Here is a 10699-nt window from a genome sequence, read left to right on the forward strand (position 1 = left end):
CGGCGCGGTCGTGATGTCCTCATTGCGACGGCCGCCGCCATTTTGTGCACGCTCCGCGCGTCCTAGGCTTGGGGGCGTCCGGAAAGGACGCCCCTTTTTAACCCTAGCACGCGCGGAGCGCATACTAAAGTGCCTGTTTGTAACGGGCCTAAGATTTCATCCTCTTAAAATAATAACCAATGTACATTACCTCCAACTTTAATTCATCCTGTCTGTTTACCCTTCAACTGTCCCAGTTTAGTCAAGATTATCACACATGGCTTTTAAACTGCATTTAAAATAATAAAATGGTGCCTTTGACATTACTTATCACATAACTTTGCCACTGACTCATAGCAGCTGTGTCTCCCAAATATGGTTTGTTGTTGTTTTGTTGTTGTGTGCCTTCAAGTAATTTCTGATTTATGGCAACACTAAGGTCATAACCCCTATCATGGGTTTCATGACAAGATTATTCAGATTTGTTGCCTTCTCCTGAGGCTGAGAGCATGTATCTTCCCCAAGGGTTTCCATGGCTGAGCTGGGAATTGAACTCTGGTCTCCAAAGTCATAGTCCAGCACTCAAACCACTATGTAACACTGGCTCTCAAGCATGGTTGGTTAGGCTCTCAAGTGTGGTTAGGCTGTCCCTTTTCATTGACAGGGGAAACCCATCAATAAGCTGCTAATTATGCTGTGGCATTAATCCTCTGTTGTGATAAATCCTTCCCATAGCAGTCCTGGCATTGGGTGGATATGGTGTCTATCTTCTTTTCCACCAGTTCCTCTGCTTGCTATTCTCAGGAAGTTTGCTTTCTTAATTTTTTCCCCAATTTCTTTTCTTTCATCTTTGTGTTATTAAATCGCATTACCATAATTCATACATTGTGTTACAAATAAAAATAAAGGCCTGCTGGGTGGGCATAGGGCAGGGAGCTTAAGTAGGAGTGCAGAAGAGAATGGAAGGTACTATTGATGCCAGAAACAGCCCCAGTCATGTTTTTGGCAGAATGTGTGATAAGGAATGCTCCCAAACCAGTATGTATCCATTTACAGTGCGCCCGCATTATACACGGGTGCGCTATACGCAGCTTTGAGCTTATGTGCTCGAGCCGCGGGAAGTGCGCAGTGCACCATGGGTGGTGCATTCCATTCAGATGAATGGGGCGCGTGCCCATGGTGCACGCGTATTGCTGCACCACCACACCACCTTGTGTACGAGCCCCATTCAAGTGAATGGGGCTCCAGAATAGGCGGAATTCACCTTACGCGGGGGGGGGGGGGGCGGTCCAGAACGGATCCCCCACATAAGGCAAGGATCCAGCTTTGTCCTTCACAGGCTTGATGCTCATGGTCAGCCACACACACACATCTAAGCATTTCCCAGTGTGCTGACTTTAACCCTTGAAAACCCGACACTATTCTCATTACAATCCTGTTAATTAATGAACATTGAAACTTACCAGATTGAGAGCAGCCATTGTTGCACATCTTCAGAATCCCATCACTGGGGTTGTTTCTGCCATAGCTCTCTCTTCCAGACTCCCCATTAACCTGGCCTCCCTATTCTTGCTGTTTCGTATTATTTTATATTATTTTTACCTTTTTAATGCAGTTCTGGAGTTCTGTTAATGCAGTTTAAGTTAAAAGAAAGAAAAGAAATAGAAAAAAAAATAATGAAAGGAACAGTGAGGGGGAGGGGGAGAGAAGGAGACACTAACACCATGTGGGTGCCAATATCACAGCTGCCAAGGCAGCAACGTTCTGCCCATGAGATCTAATGGGACTGCAGTGGGATTGGGAGTTTATTGATAAGTCCACATCAATGAAAAGGGATGCCCTAACCATGCTTCACAGACACAGCAGCTATGAGTCAGAGGTGACATTGTGTGATAAATATCACCAAAGGCATTTATTACTATAATTCTGGTTTGAAAACCACATGTGATAATCTGGAAAATGGTTGATTAATACAACTAAAAGGGATGAGGGTAATGCATGTATCACCTCCCTTATCCCTTCAGTTCAGAATCACAATGTGTTGAATGGAGAGGTGTGCAAGGGAACCTCTTATTCATGTTTGCTTCAGCATGTGTAGAAAAAGTAGGCCGCCAGGAGGGTAGATAATTATATTCACTTTCAAGTGACTATAAACAGAGCCCTGTCACAAGCCTATGTGTTCAACAGAGGGAACTGAAGGATGGAAAAGGTAGGGCTTATGTCCATAGCCCTAATTCTCCAAAGTCTGGAAACTTTGGACTACAGCTCTAAAATTCTCTCAGCCTTGCTGAGTCTCTTGTAAACAAAGTGGGCAGAATGCATATACAATGGACCCTTTTAATATGCTGGGGTTTGGTTCCAAGATCCCCCATGGATAACAAAATCCATGGATACTCAATTCCCATTAAATATAATGACATAGCAAAATGGTGTCCCCTTATAAATAATTGAAAATCAAGGTTTGTTATTTGAAATTTATACTTTTTTTGAACATTTTCAAACCATGGATGCTTGAATCTGTGTATAAGAAATCCGTGTATAGGAAGGGCCGACTGTAGTCTGTATATAAATTTGTATAAAATGGGCTGACTGACCAGCTGAATATTTGGCAAGATGACAGACCCAAGGTTTTAAATTCTGTATTAAGATTTGTGTTTTAGGTTGGACTCTTGTTCATGCAGTTCATTTTAGCTTTCATAATATATCATAAGAAAAGCAAGTTTAGACTTAGAAAAAGGAGGAGTGAAGATAGGAGGAAGGAACATTAACAATTTTAGATTTGCGGATAACACCATATTGCTATCAGAAAACATAACAGACTTGGAACAAGTCTGGAACCTACTTGGAACCTACTGAGGAAGGCCAAGGAAGACAGTGCAAAGTCGGGCTTAATGCTGAACATAATGAAAACAAAAATAATGGCCATGGAGGAAATACATAAATTCAACCTAGACAATGAGAAAATTGAAATAGTTAAAGAGTTCTCATACCTAGGATCAAACGTTGATGAGAATGATGACTGCAGTCAAGAAATAAAAAGAAGACGAGGAATGGGGAAGGGCAGCTATGAAAGAACTTGACAAAATCTTAAAGAGTAAAGATATACATTCTGATCAACTGAACACTAAAGTGAGAATCATTCAAGCCATTGTATTCCTCATCACCATGTACAGATATGAGAGATGGGCAGTGAAAAAAAGGCAGATAAGAAGAAAAATAGCTCATTTGAGATGTGGTGTTGGAGAAAAGTGCTGAATATACCATGCATAGACAAAAAGATTAACAAATAGGCCCTTGAACAGACCAAGCCTGAAATCTTCCTGGAAGCCAAGATGGTCAAATTGAGGCTGTCATACTTTGGCCATATTGAAAAGATAACAATGCTAGTAAAGGTAGAGTGTAGTAGAAAGAAAGGAAAGCTGCACATCAGATGCATGGACTCAGTCAGGGAGGACACGGTCTGAGTTTGCAGAGCAGTGAAGGATAGGGAGTCTTGGAGATATTTCATCCAGAAGGTCACCATGAGTCAGGGTTGACTCAAGGGCAGTTAACAACAATAACAATCTATGTTAAATAAAACAAAATCCAAAATCCATGAAGGAGTGACACCTTTATTGGCCAGCCAAAATGCACACAATACATAATACAACCTTTTTGAAGTTCCACCCATGTCTTCATCAGGCAAAAGATGTTTTAAAATCATACAACAAGAAGAGTGATGATGTTGGAGTCACAGGCCTACATTTTATGTACATGTTGTCTCTGCTGTAGTTCAGTTGGAAGGATCTCTATGTAGGCAGAAGCCACACTTCTCTTGGTTATGTAGAGACTTAGGGCCGGTACATACAGCCCCTAAGGGATGCAGGGACACCACCCCTTTCCTAGCTAGACCAGGGCTGTGGCAACTGCATGCCGCAGCCCCAATCCAGAGTTTCCAGGGCATGAAAAGGAGCTGCAAAAAGTGGCTCATTTTTGCACCCTGGAAAAGGCACCATAGCCACAGTGGTGCGGCTTTACATTGCTCGTTCGATGCTGCATCGTATGGATCCAGCATCAGAGCGGCGTCATGATGCCGCATGCCATATGGAGCAGCACGCAGCATCATGGTGCCCTGGGGGAAGAATCAGGGCATGCATCATCTGGACGCAATGCCCCGACTCCACCCCCATGCTGGCCCAAAGTGCCGGTCTGTATAGGGCTTTAGAAACTGAAATTTGAACTCCATTGCAGCAGTACAGTAACTCCTCTTGGGATCCATTATTATTATTATTATGCTTTATTTATATAGCACTGTAGATTTGCACATCGCTGTACATACAAACAATAAAATAGATAAGAGTAAACCTGCCCATGGCGTACAATCTAAGAAATGCCCGTGGCATACAATCCAGGATGTCTCTATCTCTTGTGAAGCTACAGGCCTCTTACTTGGGCAGAGAACACTGAATTTGTCAAGAAGTCATTGTACTGCTACATCTGGAAAAACATTCAGGTGCTGTATAGGTCATCTGTGCTGTACTTCTTGGTTTTATGCTGGTTTTGTGTTGTCCTTTATCTATACATTTATTTATTTATTTGGTGGATTTTATTGTGTTTTATTGCAATTTAATCTGACAGCATCAAAAGAGACTTTGTTTATACGGCACCCAACACAAACATGTGTGGTTATCAGGGTACTGTATATACTCATGTGTGAGTCTAGAAATTTTTGTCAAAAGCTGGGCCGACTTATCCACGGGTCAATGTAAGTAGTGTATTTTAACTCTTTTTTGAGTAGAGTGGCAAAAGGTAAGAGCTTAGTGCATCCTGGGAGCACCAAAATGTTGCATCAACCGCCTCTACTCTTTCCACCTCTTTCTGGCCTTTTTGAATGCTTGGGTGGGAAAATGGCAGTGGTGGCACCACTTTGGGGTTGTTCTCACTTACGATTTACAACGATTTAAAATACACCGGTTCCGTTAAATCCGATTCAAAATAACACAGGTGTTATCCCGCGTTCCAAATCGCTTTTTTTCTTCGTTCTCATGTACCAACTGAATCGCTGTAAATGATCCGCTTTCGTTCCTATTCAAGAATGAATCGGTGTACATATAACCCGGTTTTAGCGTTATTTCGTTCACACTTGCCTTTTTCGGCTGTCAATCAAAGCACGTCATCATGACGTCACATTTATTCGGAGTAACATACACCGATGTAGCCTGTACCTGCGTTCCCACTACCTGGCCGTTTTTAATTAGTTATAAATTTTGCGATTTTTTTAAAAAGAGCCAATCAGGAGGTGCTTATTCGTCCTCTTCTGTGTCTCCCCATATTAACTGCCATAACTCAGTGCTAGGGAATCCTGGGAATGGTAGTTTATTATGGCACCAGCACTCTCTGGCAGAGGAGGATAAATGTCTCACAAACACAACAAATAACCATCCCATAGTTCCTCTGGAAAGAGCCTCGGTTCCCCAGATTCGCTTTGGCCGCCCCATGGGGAGAGAATCTTTGGGGAAGATTGCTCCCAGGGCTGTCTTGGGAGCCATCCCATAGTTCCTCTGGAAAGAGCCTCGGTTCCCCAGATTCACTTTGGCCGCCCCATGGGGAGAGAATCTTTGGAGAAGATTGCTCCCTGGGCTTTCTTGGGAGCCATCCCATAGTTCCTCTGGAAAGAGCCTCAGTTCCGCAAATTTGCTTATATATATATATATATATAATCATGTGTGTGTGCCTTCCTGTCTGTCTGTCTGTCTGTCTGTCTAACTATAGTGTGTGTGTGTGTGTGTGTGTGTGTGTGCCAAATCGGATCAAGGAGGAGAAGGCAGTGGGTTTAAGTGGGTAGAGACTCTGGATCCAAAGCCCAGGGTTGGAAAATGGGATCAAGGAGGAGAAGGCAGTGGGTTTAAGTGGGATAGAGACACAAGACAGAAAAGAGGAAAAGAGAATGATCCCAGAGGCAAGAGGCTGCAGACCTAAGAGAGAGGAGAGAGTGAAAGCCGAATAAAGCAAGAGCAAGAGACGTCCAGGATAGAAAGGAGGACACAATACAAAAGAGGAGAGGGCAGAAGTCTCCAGGGATAGAGATAAAGTGAAACACACACACACACACACACACACATCCAGGGTTTCCTATGTCTCCCCAGATTCCGTTTGGGAAAGAGAGAAGGAAAGGCTCTATTTCCCCCCAGATTGCTATGCATCCAGCCTTTCTCCGTTACAAATGGTGTTCAGTGGTTCTCCTCAAACAGAGGGGAGGTTGCAATTCACCGGGGGGGCGTCTATGCGAATGGAAGAAAATGGTGCTGGCGATGCAGAAAGAGACCAAAGAGGGTGACACACCCAGGCCAGCCCATCGCGGTCCGCTCCTCCCATCCAGTTAACCTGATTTCAGAGGCTGATCGTTCCTATTTAAATATTCCGATTCCTGTACCAAATCAAGGGGAAAATGTAGGTTCGACCCTTCTATTTTTTTTAACCCGCGTTAAATGGCGATAACACGGATCAAATAAAAACCCGCTTTACGATTCGATTTTAAGTGGGAACGATTGCGGGTTACTCTAGAACTGTTCTAGAGTTAATTCGGTTTCCAATAGGAACGCCATTCCTTGGATTCGATTGGTAACCCGGCATAAAGGCCAGTGAGAACCAGCCCTTTGACGCTTTCCCTCAAAAGAGTGCCAAGAGGAATTGCGTTTAGAAGGATCTGAATAATACATTTCTGTATGAAGACAGTAAACTTCGTCCTTTACATCCTTTGTTGCGTGCCCTTAATTTTTATCCTCGATTTATCCACGAGTCGTATCAAAATCCATAATTTTGGCCTCGAATTACACACAAGGTCGATTTATAGTTGAGTATATACAGTATTTCCCAGATACTATGCATGTTCTTGGAAGTGTAGCAATTACCTTGTTTGACCTTACTTGTTGGAGAAACTAATTATCATTTGGAACCTCTTTGGATTTTCATCCATGGAAATATATTATTTGTTGTGAGACTTATTTGAGCTTTCTCTTTTAGCTCCAGTTAACTCCCAAAGCATATGATCCTCTTTGACATCAGCCCAAATGAGAATGATTCTATGTTATTGTTATAATTTATTATATAATAACCCTATATAACCCTTTCCATTATTATTTTTTTCTGTTCTCCGAGAGCATTTTATGAGATTTCTCTGGCCATGATGACATGGTCCGTTGTCTGTACCACCCACATCTGCAACATATGCTTATAATACGTCAAGCTGGTATTGTACGGAATTGTACCATTAATCACCAGCAACTAGTTTGTAGTCACATTCTTGTTGGATTTAAATCCAGTTCATCATTGCCAAGAATTGCTTTACTGACATTCCCAACATAGGCAAGACTGAATATTGATCTCTTATCACAGCTGCATTTTCCAGAGCTTGAGAAAGTTGTTCCTTGAACTACACTTCTCAAATCCCACCAGTCCCCTTGGAGGGGAGAATTGTAGTCTAAAAGTAATTTTTCCAAGCTATGGAATAATGATCAATGAGGAAGAGACCCACCATCCAAAACAACAGGAGGACATTATGTGCAGAGAATAAGATCTGGCCACAGAGATTTAACTGTTTAAGTTCATCTTTTCATGAAATGGAATAAAGAAAGGATCCATAAATTTAATTATAAAAATGTCTAAGACCACATTGTTTTAAGTTAAAGTAATGAAGAATATACATTATTTCTAACTTTCAGTCAAACTATACATCATGCTTCCCCCCCCCCCCCCCCACCAACTCCTGTCTCTCAATACTATATGTTTAAAACTGGCATAGTTGAAAACATATCCAGCTAGCTAGGGAACTGTAAGAGCTATAGTCTCCACAAATAACTTTTTTGAAAGTCTGATTCTAATGACCTCTTGAGTAGGCACAGTTGCTTCAATCCAGCTAAAATTACGAGCCTTTCCTTGATTTTGCTGTCATATACATCTCTTTTATACATGACTGTTACATCAGCCTTTCTCCAAGCGGAGGAAAACTATATCTCAAGGTCCAGGTAGCAATAACATGTTCAAAATTGGGAGACAACTGCAAAGTTAAGAAAAAGGTTCTCTCAACTGAAACTGATACTAGAGCTTTGAAAAGTTGCTAACTAGCATGGTTAGTTTCTGGGTGCTGTAATTCAAGCAAGTAACTTTCCCAAGCTCTGACTGATACTATTAATGCCTATGTTTTTATTGGAGATTATGACCTTATCCACTGGATATCAACATCAGTGTACTGACAGCATCTTTCTCGTTTTATAGAACTGTCACTGGAATGAGAAGATTGCCTTGGTAAACTTCTCCCATCTTCAATGGAGCTGTCAGTATTACTTCTAATCCAATCCTGGTCTTTGTCAAATTAATCAGTCTTCTGTTCTTCCAGAGGTTATAAGAGGGAGGGGAGTTGGGTGACAATTCCTAGCTTCCCACAGCAACATGGATGAAGGAAATAACTTTAAAAATTGGATTTTTAAAGTATGATCAGGGGCAAAAACAGAAAAAGTAAACAGAGCAAAAAGAAAAAAAGGGGAAAGGAAAATAAATAGGATATGAATCTTTAGGGCATGGCATATACCTAATATATGCTGACATCTATATAATATCTATTCATGCATATCTAAAGCAGTAAGATCTTCTAACTATGGAGGAATGGATGGTAAATATTTATCTTTGCGGCCTTGAAATCTGTTGGCAACAGTAAAAACATGCAGGAGCTAACAACACTGACCTTCAGTTAAATTCCATATCACAGAATTGTAATTTAAAAGAACAGGTGCATCTGCAAATACCAAAGATTTTTCTAACACAAAATTTATATGTATTAACTTTGGGAAAGAATTAGCCTGCCTTCCCTTGGCAAGGCAGCCCCAATCCAATTTGTATTAGGTCACTCACCAATCTCCCACATTACTGCTAAGTGGTTCCTATTGGAGCAAGTATTTTCAGGTTCAGATGAAGGCCTGTCTCATTACAGTTTTTGTCTTTCCATCATTCTGTCTCTGTTTCTTAAGAGCAGACATTCATTTGTATTTGTATTTGACTACATTTTTTTCAAATGTATGCGTTGAACCCATTAACAAAAGCATATCTCTGTTTATCTTAGAATTGTATATTATTGACTTTGCACTTTTTTCAGGAGTGCGCATGTTGTTGTTGTTTTTCTTTCTTCTGTGGTCAACATCACAAGCTCAGATTTCTGAATGCAAACTGCATTCCATTCAGTATTTAGCTCCAGGAGATGTCAATTTGGGTAAATCTATACAAAATCCACCCCCTAGTTAAAAATGAATGTGTTATTGGTTTTGGAACTTAGATATCTTTTACTTTGGCTGGATTGGGATATTGACTCAAAAACAAAATGAATGCTTTGTTGTAGTAATTTTAAATAAGAATAGTTGAAAAAGTCTTCTATCAAGACATAGTAACTTATAGAGGAATGTTATCATGCTAACCTTTTTTTAATGTGTAAGTTGAAACATGTTGGGCTTTTTTTTACATTTGTGTGTGTGTGTGTGTGTGTATTATCATTGTTAGTACTTACTTTTTGAAAAAGAAAGAGTTGACAAAAAGCTAGAAACGGTACATATAGGAGTACCACTCTGTGCCAGAAACTTACTTCCCTTAAAGCTTTACAGTCTAAAACATGTCCAAAAACCTTCCCTGGAGTTCTACTATAGTGCATTTCAATTCCAGAAACAGTTCTGCAAAGAAAGCAGAATGCAAGCCCAACAGCTGTTTTCTATTAATAAGTTCCTTTAAAAAAAATCCTACATCTATAGTGATTTTTTAAAAGAAAAAAATGCCTCAAGTCAATGTATTTAAAAGCAAAAATTAAATGTATATACATTTCTGCTTCTGGAGAAAGATGAGCAGCCTGAGACACCATAAAAAGAGGGCATAAAAATGGGATTAGGCTGATCCATCTTCTAGAATCATGCATAGAAGAGTAGGATGAAAGGTACAAGAGATCCACCACTATCTCCATAAAAATGACCATATTAACTCAGAGTTACCTTACTGTCAGAGACAGACAAAGTGGTAGTTATGAAATCAAAGGCTTTCATGGCTGGCATCCATAGTTTTTTGTGGGTTTTTTGGGCTATTGGCCCTGTTCTGAAGATTTTCTTCCTGACATTTTGCCAGCATCTGTGGTTGGCATCTTCAGATGCAGCCACAGATGGCTGGCGATGTCAGGAAGAAAATCTTCTAGAACATGGCCACAGAGCCCGAAAAACCCACAAAAACTAAAGTGGTAGTTGGCTATCAGTCTTATGAGAGTGGGGGACAAATCAGATATCAAGGTCAGCAAGAACCAAATTCCATTAAGTGACAGCTGAAATCAGATGACCAGAAGCAGAAGAAGGAAAAGGAAAGAAGGAGATTGAAGTTCCAGATATGGTGCCTGGTGAGTATTATATCAGCGAGTGGCGAATCTGCTTTAAGTTTGACTGATGTTTAATGGAGTATTTTTAGGTCTAGCACCTTAGATACCACTTTAAAATTCAGATTTGCAATGCTATATAGGTTGGTGGGCTAAGTTGATCATATGTATGCTTTTGCACTTTGTCCCCTCAAAGCACTGCAGACCACCCTCTTTCTGGCACAACTAAAGCTGGATGTCTCATGAAAGCCTCCCGGACAAGAAGGCTTTTAAATGGGTACAACACACACACACACACCACACAACTTATTTTCCCAAACTACTTCTATTTACCCCCCTGTTTCAAAT

The sequence above is a fragment of the Sceloporus undulatus genome, chromosome 2 (assembly GCF_019175285.1).
Source record: "Sceloporus undulatus isolate JIND9_A2432 ecotype Alabama chromosome 2, SceUnd_v1.1, whole genome shotgun sequence".
NCBI lineage: Eukaryota > Metazoa > Chordata > Lepidosauria > Squamata > Phrynosomatidae > Sceloporus > Sceloporus undulatus.